The 20,151-nt window shown below is 32.6% G+C and overlaps 1 long non-coding RNA gene and 1 other non-coding gene across 2 annotated transcripts; one reads left to right on the plus strand and one right to left on the minus strand.

Annotated features, from left to right (window-relative positions):
* Positions 1–14,232: 14,232 nt before the first annotated feature.
* On the plus strand, positions 14,233–14,336 carry LOC120278296. Its single transcript, XR_005541633.1, has one exon. It is a non-coding gene; the product is annotated as a small nucleolar RNA R71 (small nucleolar RNA).
* Positions 14,337–17,129: 2,793 nt separating this feature from the next.
* Positions 17,130–19,096, minus strand: LOC120277072. The gene is made up of 3 exons (XR_005541456.1): positions 18,983–19,096; positions 17,843–17,902; positions 17,130–17,325 (listed from the first exon to the last, which is right to left on the minus strand). It is a non-coding gene; the product is annotated as an uncharacterized LOC120277072 (long non-coding RNA).
* Positions 19,097–20,151: the final 1,055 nt, after the last annotated feature.

A 20,151-nucleotide genomic window follows, 5' to 3' on the forward strand; every position in this document is an offset into this window, starting at 1 on the left:
GAGAGATCACCAGAAAGCATCCATGAAAAAAAAGAAATCAAATCCAAAATTTCAAATTGAAACAAAGACAAAGTACATAAAGGATCCAACCAAAAGATCTCAATTTCCATCTCATCGACATCATCATCATCAGCAGAAAGACTTACTGTTAAAAAATGAAATTATGCATGACTCTTATCAGAGATAACATGAATGAAGAAATGAATGAATGAGAAAGAGATGTAACTGGCGTGGGTGAGCTGGTAACGATGGTTTTGTATCAGAGTGTTTTCATACTCCATGAATGAGGTTGTGAAGCTAATGGCGTTAATGACCAAGCTTGCATCTAGTTTTTTACTGTCATTGCAAAGCACTATGGATTTGATCTCCTGGTGCTCCACCTTGCAAGCTTTGGCTACTTGTTACTTAATGCCATTAGAGACACAGCTTAGATGAGCTTTAACTTCAAGTTGTTCTAGTTGACTCTGTCATAGGGGCTGTTGAGATAATTTGACTTTCGATCATTGATGACTGACACAACCCCTACATGTGTTCTCAAGTGCATGGATCACTCAAGTAATAAATTGTCCCCAATGGATTGGGTAGTCAAATCCACAAGGAACAGGGTTATAGTACTAACTGCTTCTCTACAATCTAACCTAATGAATGAGACGATGTGATAATCTAATGTGCAAAAAAATGAATACCGAAGATGAATATGCAAGGGTAAAATAGAGGGAAATCTCAATCAGTAGAAGTGGGGTGTCCGGGCAATGCTCTCCCAAGGATTCAGGTAGTAGGTACTGGGTGTACAAAGTGTTTCTAGAAAGAGTAGGTTAAGTGGTAAAATTCCAAAGATAATCAGATCCTACCTCAAGATCACTGATACTAGCCCCTATGAGGCCCCGGTGGAGAAATCTCTTCGTCTAAATACCTCACACCACATAAGACCGCAAAACACTCTAGAGATTTCAAAAGATGTATCCGATTCCTAAGAATAGACCTAGCCTACTTCTAGGTAAAAGTCCCCTAACCCCCTACGAGGTCCTAGCCGAGAACTCTCTCAATACCTCACACCACATATGGTTGTTTAGAGCTTAGGGAATACGGAGATATACTACACCAATCAGAGAAGAAAAGGGATACTCCACTATCTCATGACTCACCCTCTCAACCCTCTTCAATTTTGAGGTTCTAACCCTAATGGAGACCTCTCTCTCACCAAGATGAACAAATCGCGCAAACCAAATAACCATAAGATCAATAAGGTTAGCAAGCATTAAGAAAACAAGATTGAAACTCAACCAAACTCTAATTATATAGAAACACAAAGAAAATCCACACAATATTAGAATCCTAGGGTTCACAAGCCCAAATTCCCTCTAGGGGTTTAGCTCTCCATGGAGCAATATACAAAACAAGCAATCAATGAATGAAAGTATGCAAAATCTATAGAAATAAACCCCCAACATTTGCGCTGAATGCCTTGATGGATAGTTTCAACATCTTGATGGAATTTACTCTGCAGCTAGGGTAACCGATGGCTTTCTTAATGCTATGACAGAGAGTGAATCGATCAAAGTTGTTGAAGAAACGTCTCCTAAGCCACAAAGACATCCTGTCCAAACCATAGCTGCCTCACATCTCAAGAGCCCCCCCAAAAGATCAACTAAAATCGGGCAAAGCGGCATTTTATAATTAAAAATATATCTATCACGTGTTGCTACATGCCCGTGTGGGCTATAAAATTTTCCGCATTCCAGTGTGGAAATTTCACATATTGGTGAATAGTAATTACTATAGTAATTTGCTATAATATAGTACTACAGTCTGATACATTATCTTCATAACTAATTCTTCCACAACTCTCCTTCTTCTAAGGCTACATGGCTGGGCACACTCCCGTGTGGTAGAGCATGAGGCTTCTTGTCGACTAAACACCATTGGGAGGGCTCTTGAAGTCTTCACACAAGCCGGGACCTAAAGATTTGACTGTCTTTGTGCCCTTCTAACTCACAAACTAACTTGAACTCTTTCGGAAGTTGACACACACCTCCATGTATATAAACACCTTTTGTGACTGCATCCTTGTGTCATGCAAAAGACTCCTAAATTGTGCCTTCATGACCTATCTTAGCTTCATTTTCTCTATATAAGCCTTCACAACCATATTTGCACAAAGAAACACTAAATACAATTTATGAGACATAAAACATGATAAATATGACACTCAAAGCATGTAAAACATATAAAAAATATATGTTTACTCAAGCACTTATCAATGATGATGGTAGCCGACTGCCTGACTTTATCGAGGGTGTTAGTGAGTTTCATGGCTTTGAATTCATCAACCCAAACACCGTAGTTGTTAGGCCTGATGAGGAGAGGGGATGGGTCAATGCATCAGAGGTGGAGTCCATGCTTGGAAGCCATAGAGGTGAGTCGCAGGCCAGACGGACCATAGCCAATGATGATTGCATCGTAGTCCAGTGAATGGCCGGTGAAGTCATGTCTTTCAAAGTCAATGTTGAGGGACTAGTGTTTGTATTCAAGGGTTCTAAGAAGCTCTTTAGACTGCTTCTAGTGATGGATCTTCTTCTAGGAGTGAGAGTTTTTAGTGGTGATTGAGAAAATGATGGAGATATGAAGAAGGAGAACTGGCAAGATGAAGAGATGGTAATTGAATCATATCAAGAGGTCCCATTTTTTTAAAAGAGAAAAAGAAGAAAAGAAGTTTGGAATGGCAAAGGCAAGAGCACCAAACTAGCATGATAGCTTTTCCACCATACAAGAATTATCTCCTGTTTATCAATAAATAAATAAATACATAAATAAATAAATAAATGACTGTGATCCTAACATGTGTTTTGCAGGTGCTGGTTTTCAGTTGAGTGGGCTTTTTTCTTTTTCTGTTTCATCATAAAAGGAAATTAAAGAGCTTTGCTTGGTTGTTCTAAGAATTCTATTTAATTTTATTTAATATATAATTTTCTACAGAATTTATTAAAAAAAGAAAATGGGAGAGAGAATGAGCTTACTTGCGGAGAGGAGGGGAAGTTTAGAAATTTAAATTAATTACCAAAAATTTAGAAAATTTAGAAAATTTCAAAATACACTAATTTCAAAAATGAATGGCTTGCACTTAATTCGTTTACCTGTCGAGTTAAGTTGCCTACGTACCCTCCTTGGTGTGAGAGGAATCGAAGCTCACATAGTTCTCTTACCTTGTGTAACCGGCCACCCACTTACCTAATCGTTAATATCTGGGTCTTGGTCAGACTCATTGGCTATTGTCTCATCAGGTGTGCTCATCATGTTATCCATGTAGAAGAAATCAATAGCATCTGGATTTTCTTGTTCTGCTTCTCGATGTCGAACTTGAGCACATTTCCAATCATCCGTGCAAACTTGAATTTCAATTTTTTGTGGGGTCAACTAAGAATGTGTCGTGTCTAACATGTTTCCAATTGCACTAAAAGTTTGCTCGCAAGCTACTATAGACATAGGGCACACAAAAATATCCTTTACCATTATTAAAATAATGGGGTGCGGGTTTCCATTACCTTGCCACCAAAGGAGGACATTAAAAGTCATGTCTTTGTAGATTTCTTCCGAGAACCGGAAGGTAGTGTTCAAATACAAGTTGAGCTCCATATATTGTGATCCCCTTGGCTTCTTCTTTACTTACCTCTGCTAGAATGATTCTCCTCCGCTATTGCTAGATTGTCCTAGTACCTTCCGTGCAACCTGCAGACTATATGTCTATATTTAATACAATAGCTATCATATAATTCAACAAGTTGACTCTTAGCATTAGCAACAATTTTATTGACATCCATAATGCTATCGGAGTTTGGTTTAGAATTTTGAGTATTTACGTCACTCATGGGCAAGCTGATGGCAAATGGTTGGGAATCTTGTCCTCCATTGAACCCTAAGAATTTGTTATATGCTTACAAATATTCTTGCAATCCTTCTAGATTCTTTCTAGGATCAAGAATGAATGCAACTAAAGCAATAGGAGGTATATTCTTATAATAAAGCAACCATTTAATCTTCATAGATATCATTGCAATAAACAATTATAGATCTGATCTAAACATCCAAAACTATTTAGCCACATTAACAACAGCATAGAAAAGTGCATGGGATGTAGGAAGATAAACTCACGAAAATAAATTAGTACATGTGTTAAAAACTGAAAGAAAGTCAATAATAAGAGTAATAACTACCCATTAATACTTATATAAACAAAAACCAACCAATGAATCATTAACAATATTAGTCAACAATGTCCTATAGGGAAATGTTGCACTAAGAAGCTGATAAGTAGGGTTCCATCTTGTTTTGACATCTTTAGGGAATTTTTTGACCCTCATGTTATGTGCTTTACAATAGTGAGCCCATTGTTTTATGAGGGTCATGCTTTTTCCCAGATAAGCTATGACTTCCCTAATAGGAAGTACAAATTTTTTAAGCTCTTCCAAACTACTTTGCAAGCATAAGTATAAAACATGACAAACACATCTTATATGGAAATATTTTCCTCTACATGAAGGCCTTAAAAAATCTTCTAAAGGTCTAATTGAGGCCGTACTAGCGGAGGCATTATCTAAAGAAATCGAAAAAAAATTTTAAACATTAAACGAAGTTCTTCGATAACTCCAAGAATAAGTCTATAAATATTATTGGCGGTATAAGCCTCGTTGAACACCCTAAAAGCAAGAATGCGCTTGTAGATATTCCACTTGTCATCGACTCAATGCGCCATAATACCGGTAAAAGAATTTTCATGAAAAACAACAGTCCATACATCAGAAAATAAAGAAATAGAAGACTTAAAAGTACAAAAATATTCACATAATTCTTCTCTACAATTCTTGATTGTTTGAATATTGTTCTTTGAATTATCCTTCGTGAAACCTTATTGCATGCCGGTTGCAATGTGTCATTGATACATTCTTGCAGTTAACACCATTCAGCTAAGCTGAATGGCAAGCACTCGACGAAAATTATCTCCACAATTTTATCCTTGTACTTTGCTTGCGAAAATGTAAATAGAGCTAATCGAGAACTAGTACCTTTGTCTACAGTGAATCTAATTTGGGATTGTGATCGAGTATGTCCAAGCTTGTTTGTGTGCTTCTTCTCCATGTGCCTGTTGAATGTGTCATATCGTCATCCATTACAAAGCTTAAATTCCGAACCACAATAATTACATTTACCATGTGTTACAATGCCATCATTATTATACAATTTTGAAAAATGAGTATTAAAAATGCTATATTTGAGGGTGGTTTCTGTGGAGTTGTTTGCTCGTCAGGTTTGTGAGAATACATCAACCGGTACCAATTGTTCCATTGGGCTCTCAACATCCTGAAATTGATTGCTCTCTTTAGTAGGTGTGGGAGTGGAGACCGAACCAATAATGCTTTTTTCCTCTCAAGCTTCCACCATGTAAAGCCATTTTTTAATATCTAAGAAAACATTGAAAAAATAACAAAATATAAAAAAACTGATAGTTACAAATATTTACAATAAAAAAAACATTAGAAGTAAATATTTACAACAATTATTTCATAAAAATATTTAAAAAAAAAACAAGTCTAGAAAACTACAAATATTAATTTCATGCATTTTTTTTAAAACCACAAGTGTTAACTAATAATTAAAATCAATATATCAAGAATACAATTAATAATTTCATTCAAGTCTACAACAATTATTTCATGCAAATATTTAAAAAAAAACAAGCCTAGAAAACTACAAATATTAATTTCATGCATTTTTTTTAAAACCACAAGTTTAAACTAATAATTAATAATTAAAATAAATATATCAAGAATACAGCTAATAATTTGGTTCAAGTCTACAACAATTATTTCATGCAAATATTTAAAAAAACAAACAAGTCTAGAAAACTACAAATAATAATTTTATGTATTTTTTAAAAACCCACAAGTCTAAACTAATAATTAAAATAAATATATCAATAATACAACTAAAAATTTCATTCAAGTCTACCACAATTATTTCATGCAAATATTTTTTTTTTAAATAAGTCTAGAAGACTACAAATAATAACTTCATGCATTTTTTTAACACCACAAGTCTAAACTTACAATTAAAATAAATATATCAAGAATACTACTAATAATTTCATTCAAGTGTACAACAATTATTTTATGCAAGTATTTAAAAAATTCTAGAAAACTACAAATAATAATTTCATGCATTTTTTAAAAAACCACAAGTCTAAACTAATAATTAAAATAAATATATCAATTATTTCATACAAATATTAAAAAAAAACAAGTCATAAAACTACAAGTAATAATTTCATGTATTTTTTTTAGACCACAAGTCTAAACTAATAATTAAAATAAATATATCAAAAATACAACTAATGATTTTATTCAAGCCTACAACAATTATTTCATGCAAATATTTTAAGAAAAAACAAGTCTAGAAAACTACAAGTAATAATTTCATGCATTTTTTAAAAAAACCACAAATCTAAACCAATAATTAAAATAAATATATCAAGAATACAACTAATAATTTCATTCAAGTTTACATCTTAAAATTACATAAGGATACAATAATTAATTTCATACATTTTTTTGAAAAATAAAACAAGCCTACAAAAATATAACTAATAATTTCATGCAATTTTTTTTAAAAAACACTAGTCTGAACTAATAATTAAAATAAATAAATCATGATCAACCTTGTTAATTGGCGACCTTCGAAATGAAAAAAATTAAGAGATAATCCATATCCAAATTTGCACCACTCCAAATCTCTAAGACTCCAAGTATCAAATTACAATATTAAGACTCCAAGACTCCAAATCCAAATACTCCCAATTTATGCATTGAGAGAGTGAGAATAAGAGAGATTGAGAGTACGAGAGTTGAGAAAAAATGAGATTAAGAGAGAATGAGAGTAAGAGAGTTGGGAAAGAATAATAATTGATAAAAACTAAATAGGGTGGGGATGAGGGGTATATATAGAAGTTTATAAAAATTTAAAGTTTGAAAAGAAAAATTTTGAATTTTGAATTTTGAATTAATATATATACATATATATATATATATATATATATATATATATATACATACATATAAATTCCAAATCGGCTCCCAAACCACGGGTTCACGGGTTAGGGCAACCTTAACCAGTTACCGACCTGTTTATATGATGGGCTAGTTACGGTCATTGAATCGGTCCACAGGGTCACTAACTGGGCGCGCCAGTTTTTCGGACGGCTGGTGCCTACCACTAATAAGTACCTTGGACCTTGTAATTGTCTTCAAAGGAGGTTTTTGAAGAAATGTTGTAAGCTTACCAAAATGGCTCTTTTTGCAATTATGACTCTTTTGATCCTAGCTTCTTTTTCCACAAAATTTTCATAATTTATGCAAATAATAGCCCTTGAACTCTTTGCTTCCACGTTTTCCAAAAGAAAGAAACAAATAAATCTAGAATTTTATATTTGCATCTATAATTTTTCAAATTACTTGAATATTCATATTTATACGCATTCCAATAATTTTTGCAACTAATCCCTCAAATTATCACATTTCCTCCAAGTGTGTTTTTTGTGCTCAATAAGGTCTCCATTATCCCACGTGAGTTTGAAGCAATGCTGAGGCCCAAAAACACGGCAGTCTATCAATGCTTTAGACCTCAAAAACAACAGTCTATCAACCACTATGATTTTCTAGTAGTGATTAACCATCAAAGAGAGGAGTCTACCAATATCCCACTAATGTCATTTTTTCACTTTAAATTCTAATTTCCTTTCTTTCCCCAAATTCTTCATAATTTATACAAATAAGCCCCAAAATTTTTCACCTTCCATGTTTTCTAAAAAGAAATGCAAACAATTCAAGAATTTTCACAATTGCATCTAAGCTCTTCAACTTTCACATCTTTGCATTTCCCATAATTTTTTTTTTTAATGAACAGAATCATTGTCTTTAAGATTGCCTCCAATCAGGGGTCGAGCTAGGGGTGGGTGAAAAGGGGACATGGCCCTTGGCCCTCCGATGATTTTTGTTTTTTGTTTTTAAATTATATATATATATATATATATCAAATTAATGCATATAATATAAAAATAATATTTTTTTAAAAAATCTTTGTGAAATTTTATTATTTGGCTCTTTAATATTTTACAAATTTATTTATATAGTTTTTTTAAGCAAAAGTCTATTGTTTGATTAGTTGGTTTTTTTTACAAATTAGTATATATAATCTAAAATATTATAATTTTAGACAAATATATTTATAAAATTTTACTGTTTAGTCTTTTGACATCTAATAAATTGGTTATATAGTAACATTTTTTTTTTTAAAAAAAGTTATTGTTCATCAAATTGATTTTCTAAAAATTAGTATATATGCTATTTTAAAAAAAATATATGATTTTAGGAAAATATTAATAAAAATCAAATATTTGGCTCATTGACTTTTTACTTGTCCTCTAAAAAGATTTTTAATTCTCTCTAAAATTTTTTTTGGCTCCCCTAAGAAAAATCTAAGCCTTGGGACTTTTGTATTTTCATTATATATATATATATATATATATATATTGTGAATAAACCACAACATTCGTATTTTTGAAGTTTCCAACAACTTTTGCATCTAACCCCTCAAATTATAACTTCTCCTCACAATGAGTCTTTAACGAAACCTCTATCAACCCCTACTAGCGTCTATCAATGATGAGGCCGTCAAAGTCGTCTATTAATGTCTTTGACCACAATGATCTTGAAGAAGGTTTTGGCCGTACTTCTTTGACCAATATGATTGTCCAAAAGTGATTAATCGTGAAAGAGAAAATTTATCAATGCCTATAATCTTATAGTGTTTATGAAGGAAGGATTTGGGAGAATTCTTATAAAATTACCAAAATCCTGCTTTAAATTCATTTTTTTCACTTTAGATCAAAACTTTCTTTCTTTTCCCAAATGCTTAATAATTTATACAAATAAGCCAGGAAACTATTCACATTCTATTTTTTCCAAAAGAAATAAAATAATATTTAGAATTTTCACATTTGTGCCTAATCCCCTTAAACTTCCACATTTTACATTTTAAATAATTTTTTGTCAAATAAACCTAGTATATTCATATTTTTACTTTTTCAAACAAATTTTGCAACTAAACCCTCAAATTATCACATTTCCTCAAAGTATGTATATTTCATATTTCTTCATGCAAGAATCCATCAACCCTTCTGAGGCTTTGACAGTGACGAAGCCCTCAAACAGTGCATTCCAAGGAAGCCTCTATCAACACTAGTGCATATCCAACAATGACCCTCTAATGACATTTTTGCACTCAAGATCCTTATTTCACTTTTATAAAATTTTTTAAGAATTTATGCAAATAACCCCCTTCAACCCTTCCCCTTTCACAGTTTCCCAAAAAACAATGCAAATAAATCCATAAACTTCACATATGCATCTAAGCCTTCGAATTTTCCCATTTTCGTATTTTACATAATTTTCTTTTGCAAATATAGCTGGGATATTAATCTTTTTAAGTGTTTCAACAAATTTTGTAGTTAATTCATTAAATTATCACATTTCCCCATTGTTTTTGTCAATTTGTATTCCGATAGTCCCCATCAACTCTTGTGAGTGCCCAATAATGATGTGGACAATTAATGTCAAGCCCCGAACGCAGTTCTATGGACTCGGGACACCAACAAACGGCCGTACACCTAGAAGGCCGAACCAAGTAGACATACAAGCCCTCAAAACCTGATCCAAAACAAAACAAATAATCAAACTCAGTGGATTGCAAAAAACAATACAAACTTATTCAAATAAAACACAGTCCCACAATAAACGGGATTTATTACATGCTAATACTTGACGATTGCTTAACGATTCCCGCTAAGCTATCCACCACTCAACTCTACTCTTGATTTGAAAAAATATTAAACAACAAATTATGAGCTTGACAGCCCAGTAAGCACTCATTAAAGATTATAGGGATCATTTACAAAAATCATAAATTATCAAAATCAGAATCAGAAAAAAAATTTATTTCAAATATACACAGATATCGAAACCAAGCATATAGGTCCCCCAAACAACTATTGCAAAAAAAATAACAAAACTTATATATTTACACTCGGTGACCCGAGTTAGAATATCAGAGCTCATAAGTTTACCCTCGGTCACCCGAGCGAGATTTATCAGAGCCGTTATTCTTCACCCATGAAAAGCGGTGGGAAACTATAGTTTCTATATCAGAGTACATGTCGACACGGTTACTGTTTAACCCGCAGTGACAAGGTTATTGCAAAGTTAGTTTGGGGACACCGAGTACGATGTCAAAATATTTCATGTTCACAAAACAATAAATTATCAGAATTCATATTGGGCAAAATGCAAGTTATTTGTAGTCACGTGATCCCATTTTTATCATATCAAAATAAACCAATTATTTTAATCCAAACATGAAATAATTTAAAAAAATATTAATAATAATTAATGATAAATTAACTAAGGGCGTTTGGTTCACGGTAATGTAGAAAGATTACCATGTGTTACGTGGTAATTTGAAAATATTACCACGTTTGGCATTGTATCAGTGGTAATCTGTATGGTAATATGACATTACCAACTTATAAATATTATCAAGAAAGTGGTAATCCTATTACCACTAAATTTGGTGTCTATCTTGGATTACCATGGTAATCTTATAACTTTTTATATTTTAACAAATTGATTACCATAAAAACCAAAGTAATAAGAGTTCCCAACCAAACATGGTTATATTAAATTACCGCAATATTGCCACCCATATAACATTCCACTCATATTACCATGGTAATCTCGTTACGTGGTAATATGTCATTACCACGAACCAAACGACCCCTAAAAGATATCTGAAATTCAGAATTGAAGTAATACATATTGAGATAAGCTGTCTAAACTTTAGAACTTAAATAATCTGAATTTAAATAGATATTCAAACCTTTCAGATAATTCTAATTCAAAATAATATATCACTAACTAGAAATTGCAAATTATTTAAAGTAATTCCGAAAATAATAATAAATAAATAATTCAAAATATAAATCAAAATAATTAGTATTTTTTTTTCAAAAATCACAAAAAGTTTCACAAAACTAGAACTTTCAAGTATATACATATAATACGATTTATATGTGGGATACTTACCGGATTAACGCCCAAAAAAATACTCCTAAACCTTACACCTTTGGCATGTCCAATATTTGGGAAAAGATCCTATTAGCTTTCAAATAACAAATCGAGGCTAACAAGCAATAGTATTAAACAAAAATATTTCTAGAAGGTTACAAATGCAAAAAGTTCAACTATTGTTCTACACTACCAAATATTGATTATTGCCAGGGTACAATAGCAATTACCCACTCTAAAAGCCATATCAATAATTCGAACATGATCAATGAGTACTAAAATCCTCACAAATTCACATACACTTTTTCAAATCACAAATTTCAAAATTCTGGGAAAAATAGACACCTAACACTATGACATATCTAAAATTCACAGAATTTAGAGTACTACACAATTTATAACATTCAATTGAATGTCCAACTATTTCTGCAGGGTTATAATTCGGACGTATCCCTTTCAAATATGAATATATCTCAATATAAAATTTAAAAAACAATAATATTTTACGTGCAGTCAGATAACTCAGTAATGCATCACTTTCTTATTTTATGCTATACCAGATAAAATATCTAAGATCATGAGAAACACCAAACACACTTCAGATTCAGCACAGTAATATCATTCGGCACAACTACACTAATAATGCTATAACTTTTAAACTACTCATCCAAAAAATTTAAATGTTTACAGGTATCTATAAAACATCAAAATATATAACTTTGTTATATTACCCTTCTCCAAATTCCATGTACAAGACCATAAAATTGTCTAAGCAATCTATATGTTTTCTGCAGAAATATTATTGAGCACACCTATAGAAATCTGATCATATCTCACAATTTACATGGCCAAAAATTCTAAAACTTTGCAGAGTCAAAGATAACATCATCCTCTATAAAGTTAATATATAAATATAAATATAAATCAGAACTTAAAATTATGAAATTAATCAAAAACTGTTCAAGGGCTACGCAGAAATCCTGTCTGCATCACCTGCATCTAAAAATTTATAATTTAAAGGATACTACTCAACAAAATTCTAAAATTTTGCAGGTACTTAGCCAACGTCGATCTCTACAAGTTTTTTATTCTACTATCCACCAAATTCAGCCCCTAAGACCCCTAAAATTGAAGAGGGATTTGTACTATGCTAACAGGAATTTCTTAATTTTATCCTCAAATAAATCCAATCCTTAACATAAGAAGGAAAAAGATCAAAAACCTTACCTTAATCGCTCGCAATCAAGCACCCATAGAGGTGAGTTTCTGGCCTTCGTTGCCAAATTCACGCTGAACCAATGAGAGATGCTAGATCTGACTTTTTCTTAAACGACACTACCAAAACATGAGGAGGCGAAGAGTGTGGGGCTATCGAAGAAGACGTGGGTAGGGTTTCAAATAAAAGGTAACTGAAAACCTATTATAAAAGAAAATAAAAATCTAATTTTAAATCTAGCGGCTAGGATCTGACCAAGGAGTGGGGTCCACAATTAAGAAGCACTCTGTATATACCTTTGACCTTATAATGGTCTTAAAGGAAGGTTTTTGGGGAAACCGACAAAATACCCAAAATCCACAACTAACGCCATTTTTACACTGTACTCCTTTTGTTCCTTTTTATCTTTCACAAATCAATGTTTCTTTTATCTGTCATTTTCTAAAACATAAAAACATTTATTTATTTATTTTTCAAGATTACCCTTAACACTCTATTCAACTTTGTTGTTGGAATTAAATATGAGAGAGAAATGTGAAGATATAAATTATGGGTAATTTTGGAAAGATAACTAATTTTTTATAAAATTGTGTTAAATAACTAAATTTCTTAATACGTGACATTCGGTTAACTACGACAAATAAAAATGAATGGAGGGAGTAGATCATAACTTCTTCTCTTTTCCCAAATTTTTAATGATTTATTCAGATAAGCACCTCAACTCTTCACCTTTCATTTATTTTTTAAAGAAAAGACAAATAAATTCAGAATTCTCACATAAGCATCTAAGTCATTGAACTTTCAATTTTTTTGCATTTTCCATAATTTGCTTTTTTGAATAAACCTGATATATATATATATATTTTTAAGTTTTCTAATAAGTTTTGTAACAAAGCTCTGAAATTATTGTATTTACTCAGTGGATCATTGCCTTCAAAAAGCTTTTATCAACCCTTGTGAGTGTGCAACAATGATGAGACCCTAGAATAGGGCATTCTATCAATGTCTAACCTCACAATGATTTTGAAAGCAAGTTTTAGCTCGACTCCATCAACTTTCTGTGAGTGTCCAATAATGATTAGGCCCTTAAAGAGAGTAATCTATCAATGTCGTTGATCTCATAGTAATCTTTAAGGAAGGTTCTAGCAAAATTACATCATAACTTCTAAAGCTATTTTTGAAGTTTATATCATAATTTCTTTATTTTCCCCAAAATGTTTCGTAATTTATGCAAATAAGTTGATAAATTTTTCACCTTCCAAGTTTTTTTAAAAAAAAGCAAATAAATCTAGAATTTTCCCATTTGCATCTAAGCCCTTAAACTTTCATATTTTTTCATTTTCCACGAAAGTTTTTCAAATAAAGCCAAAATAATTGATAAGATAGGTTAGGATGATTCTGCCATCCTGGATTGTACTTATTGGAGTAGGGCTTATCATGTTCCCTGTTGAAATTCCCCACATATTGAGCTTGGTCTACTGTTATTTGTGAAAAAGAACTACTAGCTGGACATTCAAAGATTTGTTGAGGTCCATTACACATTTCATAAGACAGAAAGGTAGTCTTTAGTGCATTTGCTGCCAAATTACTGTTCTGTAACTGCTTTGAGAGCTCTGCTATTTGGGCTGAAAGGTTGGTAATGTCATCTATATCATGTACTCCCGCCACCTTCCTTGTTATGTTTCACTCATTAGGCCATTGATAGCTGTTAGCAGCCATATCTTCTAGCATTTTATATGCCTCATCTATAGTTTTTTCATTAAGGCTCCACCTGTAGATGCATTCACTAGTGTTCTGGTGGTATTATTCATGCCTTAGTAAAAGTTTTGAATCTGCATCCACTTATGCAACCCATGATGAGGACATTTCTGTAATAATTCCTTGTATCTTTCCCATGCCTCATATAAAGTCTCGCCTTCGTATTGAGCATAATTGTTGATTTCAATCAGCATCTTTGCTGTTTTAGCTTGTGGAAAGAATTTGGCAAGAAACTTTTGAACAAGATCATCCCATGTAACAATGGAATCCGGTGGCAATGAATTCAACCAATTTCTTGCTTGGTCCCTCAGAAAGAAAGGAAATAGATGCAGGCGAATGACTTCATCATCCACTCCATTATACTTAACTGTATCACAAACTTCAAGAAAGTTCGCAATATAAAGATTTGGGTCTTCTTCAGGTAGCCCACTAAAATGGACTACTTGAATCATTTAAAGAGTCACTGGCTTCAGCTCAAAGTTGTTCGCTTGAATGACTGACCGCGTAATCGCAGGTTGAATGCCAGTTGATGGCATCGCATAATCACGCAAAACCATTAGTTGATTAACCACCATTGGATTATTAAATACTTGCTCATTCATTGTTGCATTGTCCCTAGCTTTTGCTTCCTCATGGTTTCCGTAATTGGTCTTTTCTTCTTCCTATTCTTGTGACACATACGTTCTATTTCAAAGTCAAAAGGTATGAGACTTTCCATACCGAATTTTTGCATTCAATTTTAACAATTTTGATTAAAAGTAAAAATAAAATCAAGAACAATGAATTATGAAGTAAAACCAGAGTTTTTTTTATCTTGATATTAATAAAGAACACAATCCCTGGCAATGGCGCCAAAAACTTGTTGGTGTGATTTTTATAACGCAAGTATACGCTATCGCAAACAAGTAATATAATGATAAGAGAGTATCGTCCCACGAGGATTAAGTGGGTTTCTGAGTTTACCTAGACTAATTACACCTAGATCATCTAGTTCAGTCAATCAATGTTTGTTTCTTATGTTGTCATCAAATTTCCCTAAGTTACATATTGATCTTTCTCAAGCATAAATAGCATATTCCACTAGATAAGTTATCAACATCTCTGAGATAACTGTGAACCTATGGAACTCATTAATCTCTAGAAATTTATAATGATACATACAACCTCATAAATATCTCTATCTTATGATGATTGTACGATATTTCAACCAAGACCTAGTTCAGTTATCACCTCTTGGTCTCAAATCAAATTAAAAATCATGCAATTGGTGATTAAACAATCACAAGCATTAAGCATAGATTAAAATATCCAACATCGTATTAAAACAAGCATCAATTAAATTAAACAAACATGAATCTAGGTTTTCATAGTCTGGCCTACATCTTAGCCCTAGAAAAAGTATTTACAACATAATAATTGCAAAGTTCGACATATGAATAATGTTCATAATCAAATAAACAAAGAAAAGCTAAAAACTAAAGCCTAGCAATGAATTCACACCGAATCTTCGCTCCCGGTCTATTGATCTTCGAAATTCTCCTGTTTTTTTCTTCTTAAACCATAGGCCCTTTTCAAACTTGAAATTGGGGTAGCGCCTAGGTGCCAAAGGTTGTAACACCTAGGTGCTACATTTTCTGTTTTGCACCTCTTGATGTTGTAGCGCCTAAGCGCAGCATGCTAGCACCTAGGTGCTAGATTTTTTATTTTGCTTGTTTCTTCTTTGTTGAAACTTTGCACTTCTTTTCTCCAATTTTGTGCTTTTAACATGTTCTTCCTTCAAATCATTGTCTTTCTTTCCTATTATGCAATAACAATAAGATTAGGAGCAAAATTGGTTCAAAATAATTCAAATTTAAATCATTATGAGTTAAAGAAGGTCTATATATTGAGTGCAAATTATACTCATCACCCATTCCCATCTGTAAAGGTTTATTAGTTCATCCCAAGAGGGAATAACCATTCTCCCTAATATTGGGCCGAATGGGTATCCCATTGGGAGGAATTTATAGATTCGCCCACATTATCACAAAATAAGTTTTTATCCCAAAATTTCACAGCTTCTCTCACCTGCAAGCAATCTCCCCCTCTTAGCCATCTCCTATGGGTGTCTTCCGTCTCCTCAAATTACAAATCTCAAATAGCTTGATCTTTTGGGTTATAGCAGGTGATTTGATTTTTTTTCTTTCTTTTTTTGTTGATTTGATCTTGGATTTGGCTTTAAACATACCATCTTGTTTTGGTGGTGATTTGATCTTGGGTTCGGCTTCTTGTTTTGGTGTTGATTTGATCTTGGATTTGGCTTTAAGCCTACCTTATTTTTCTGGTGTTAATTTGATCTTGGAATGGAGGTGTGAATCTCTTCTATTTTATATTCCTTGTATAAGAAAATATATTGATTATTATTGTTGTGATTATAATTGTTTTAATAAGATCTTGTTTTTTGTTCATGTTCTTTGTAACATTTCTTGTTACGAAATCAAGACATATCTAATATTTAGGATAAAGTTCGTACTTCATGTTCTTGCTAAATTTTTCTTGTTAGAAACTCAAGGCATATCTAGTATTTGTATGTTTTAATTCTTCCCTCTATCATTTGTTCCAATAAATTCTCCTTGAACTATAGGTTTAGTATATAATGAAAAATCTTATAATTTTGCAATGAACAATCTCATAATTTTCAGATTTTTTTTTTCTTCTAATTTTGGCACCATATTAATGTCTTATGGCACCATATCAAAATGTATGAGAAGTTAATAACATGTGAGTTAATTAAACATATGATGTAATGTATATGTGATTGATAACCAGTGCTCATTTAGTGTCAAGCCCCAACCCAACAAGCCGGGTCCACTGACAGATCGGCCGCATCCAATGGAACTGGGCCCCACTGGGTGCAAGGCCTCAGATTAACCTGGTCAGAGTCAACCCTAACAAGCAGAACAAAAACAATAATATTGACTACAGAGAGAGTCAATGAAATAGGGATAATACAGAAATGGACTGTGACAGTCCTACAGAGTACACAAATAGTTTACATGCCAAAATACACAAACATGATACAAGTCTCACTTGTACAGAATAAAATAGCACACAAGGTTCACAACCTCAAGGAACAGGTACTGACAAATCACAACTATAGAAGAAGCCCCAGAATAACCCACTGAACCTAAGCTTGATCTTCTCCTGCGAAAGAAAAATTCACAGAGTACATGAGCCACAAGGGCCCAGTAGGATCGCAGAAAATAACAGAATAATGCAGATATAGCAGAATAATTATTAATTCAGACAGAATACAGAATTAATCAGAAATACAGAAAACCACAGAAAACAGACATGTACGTCTCCCCGAATGATAACAGAAATCAACAGCACGAAGCTGGATCATCGACTGTGAAGTTGGAACAGAACAGAATATCAACAGCCGGAGCTGGGTCTTCGACCGCAGTCGGAACGGTCACGCATGTCCGGTAGCGCTACTACATAAAAACATGTGCACATGGCTAGGACTTACTCCTCCTAGCTAGGTGAGCCAGAAATGGAGATGTACTAAAAATTTGCAGAAATTCAAAATACAGACAACAGAGATACTGAATAAATAATGTAATAATAAAATAAATAATAAATGAAATTATTAAACAATGCAGTAATTAAAATAATAATTATTGCCAAAAATACGGAATTATACAGTGCGAGAGCCTACCTGGCTCCGAGCTACAGAGTTGGGTTCACAAAGTCCCGCGAACTGCAGCTCGCTACGGATCTACCCAAACAGAACTATACTTAGATTACAACTTTAGATCGGGCCTAAACTTACAACTAATACCCAAGAGAATTAATTTGAAAAGAAGATAATATTCTAATTTTTAGAACATCCACTTTACCCCTTAACTTAAAAATACAAAATAACTTAACAAAACCAAGCATTTAAACCATGCTTTAAAATAACATGCTTTAATTAACATGAAACCAGCCAAATACCTAACCTAATCACCAAAATGAAATTCAGAGAAAATAAATAATTAAATATATAAACATATATATTTCCATATTCTATGGTAATAAGCCAGAACATCTTGCATCAATATTTAAACACACAAATATAATATATAGTTGGTATATACACATATACCAACTAAACTAAAACCATGCTTAAAAGATGCTATCCTTACAAGGTGGATAGGTTAAACATAGATAATGAACACAATTACCATTCAGCATAGCAGGACACAAGATTCATGTTGTTAATCCCCCAACCAAAGTTTCAGAATACTTATGCATATTTCAAAATATACATGAACATCTAAACATGGTGGCATGCATACAATACAAGTTCACATCAATTTAATCATTAGAGGCAACATGTTAACTAAACATCTATTAAGCATGGTCAAAGCCAGTAATTAAACAAATAAGATTCACCAACCAACAACAAATTAAAAAAAAAATCTCATGGTGACTTAATTACATACACCAAGACTTCAAAATATACATGCACAAATATATATATATATATATATTTAAATTAGACTAAACAAGAAGCATGTTTGCAGGATGTCAGGTTTACATATTTGTATCAATTAAATATATAAATTAGGCTAAGATAACATGCTTACAGCATTTTCAAAGCACCTACACAAGTATAAATAATAAACTATACAATGATTGCATGCTTACAAGAAGAATGAAATACATCACACTGAGATATCCATGCATAAGTGAATATGTGAACAAAACAACCAAATCAATGCCTTAAAATTACTCAAGCATGGACAGAGATGTTCATGGCTTGCCAAACTAGAACAAACATCAAGACAACTACCAAAAACACAAATTTACCTACCGCTAGTCTCTCCGAAAAGCTACTAGTGAAAAGATCCTCCCTCTATCCCCAAGCTTCAAGTGAAGTTCAGCTGAAATCCGGCCTACTATGGACACCAACAACACCAAGTTTCGGTTGCTTTAAAGGAGGAGAGTGTTTTGGAGAGGAGGATGATTAGCTTAAAGATAAGCCTTATAAAAGCAATTCTAAACACAATAATTAGCCTCCAATCACTCTCATCAGGAGACCAGATCCGGAAATTAAGAGCATGGAAACAAAAGTGGGGCTCACACAAAAAAAGCTTCAGTCAAACTAGTCAAAGCCTCAAACAAAAGAAATTGTCAAACATTACATTTAGTTTATAGAAAAGATCGCATTTTAATTTTCTAGAAACCTTTTCAACTTAATGAGTGGTTTCAAGAACCAAATATGGTCATCCTTATCAAAATACATGAAGTTAATAACATGTGATTTAATTGAACATAAGATGTGATGCATATGTGTTGGAAACCAGTGCTCATTGAGTTTAGATAAAAGATTGCAACATAATTTTCATGAAACCTTTTCACATTAATGAGTGGTTTCAAGAACCAAATCTGGTCAACATCTTTATATAAAGTTCATATAAGCCCAAATGAATAATGTTTTATATGCTTATCAAATTTCCAATTGTAAAAGCAGTAATTGAGTGAAAATTTAAGATACTCATACAATTTTGGGCATAACTGCTATTTTAGATATCTATGCGATTGAGAAGCTGCAACTATATTTCATAATGTATATGTGTTACTTTCATGTTCTGCAGCTCATGATAGTTGTGTGGACAAGAAAGAAACACAACAATAAAAATAGAATAGTCAAATACGAGATTGAGTCAACATCAAATAGAAGATGTAAACAATATGAATACTTGAGCCGGGTGGTTTACAAAGTTGATATTAAATGTATCGACAAACTACGCATGGATCGCCATTGTTTTCATAAATTATGTCAATTGCTGACCACCACCACCGGCAGGCTACGGGCATAAGACATGTTATGGTGGAGGATATGGTTGTAGTGTTTCTAAACATTGTGGCATATCTTCCGAAAAAAAGGGTAATTAATTTTGACTTCATGCTATCAAGCGGAACTGTTAGTCATCATTTTCATGTTGTTTTGAAGTCTATCATTATGTGCCATGGTGTTTT

The sequence above is a fragment of the Dioscorea cayenensis genome, chromosome 15 (genome assembly GCF_009730915.1).
Source record: "Dioscorea cayenensis subsp. rotundata cultivar TDr96_F1 chromosome 15, TDr96_F1_v2_PseudoChromosome.rev07_lg8_w22 25.fasta, whole genome shotgun sequence".
NCBI classification, from domain to species: domain Eukaryota; kingdom Viridiplantae; phylum Streptophyta; class Magnoliopsida; order Dioscoreales; family Dioscoreaceae; genus Dioscorea; species Dioscorea cayenensis.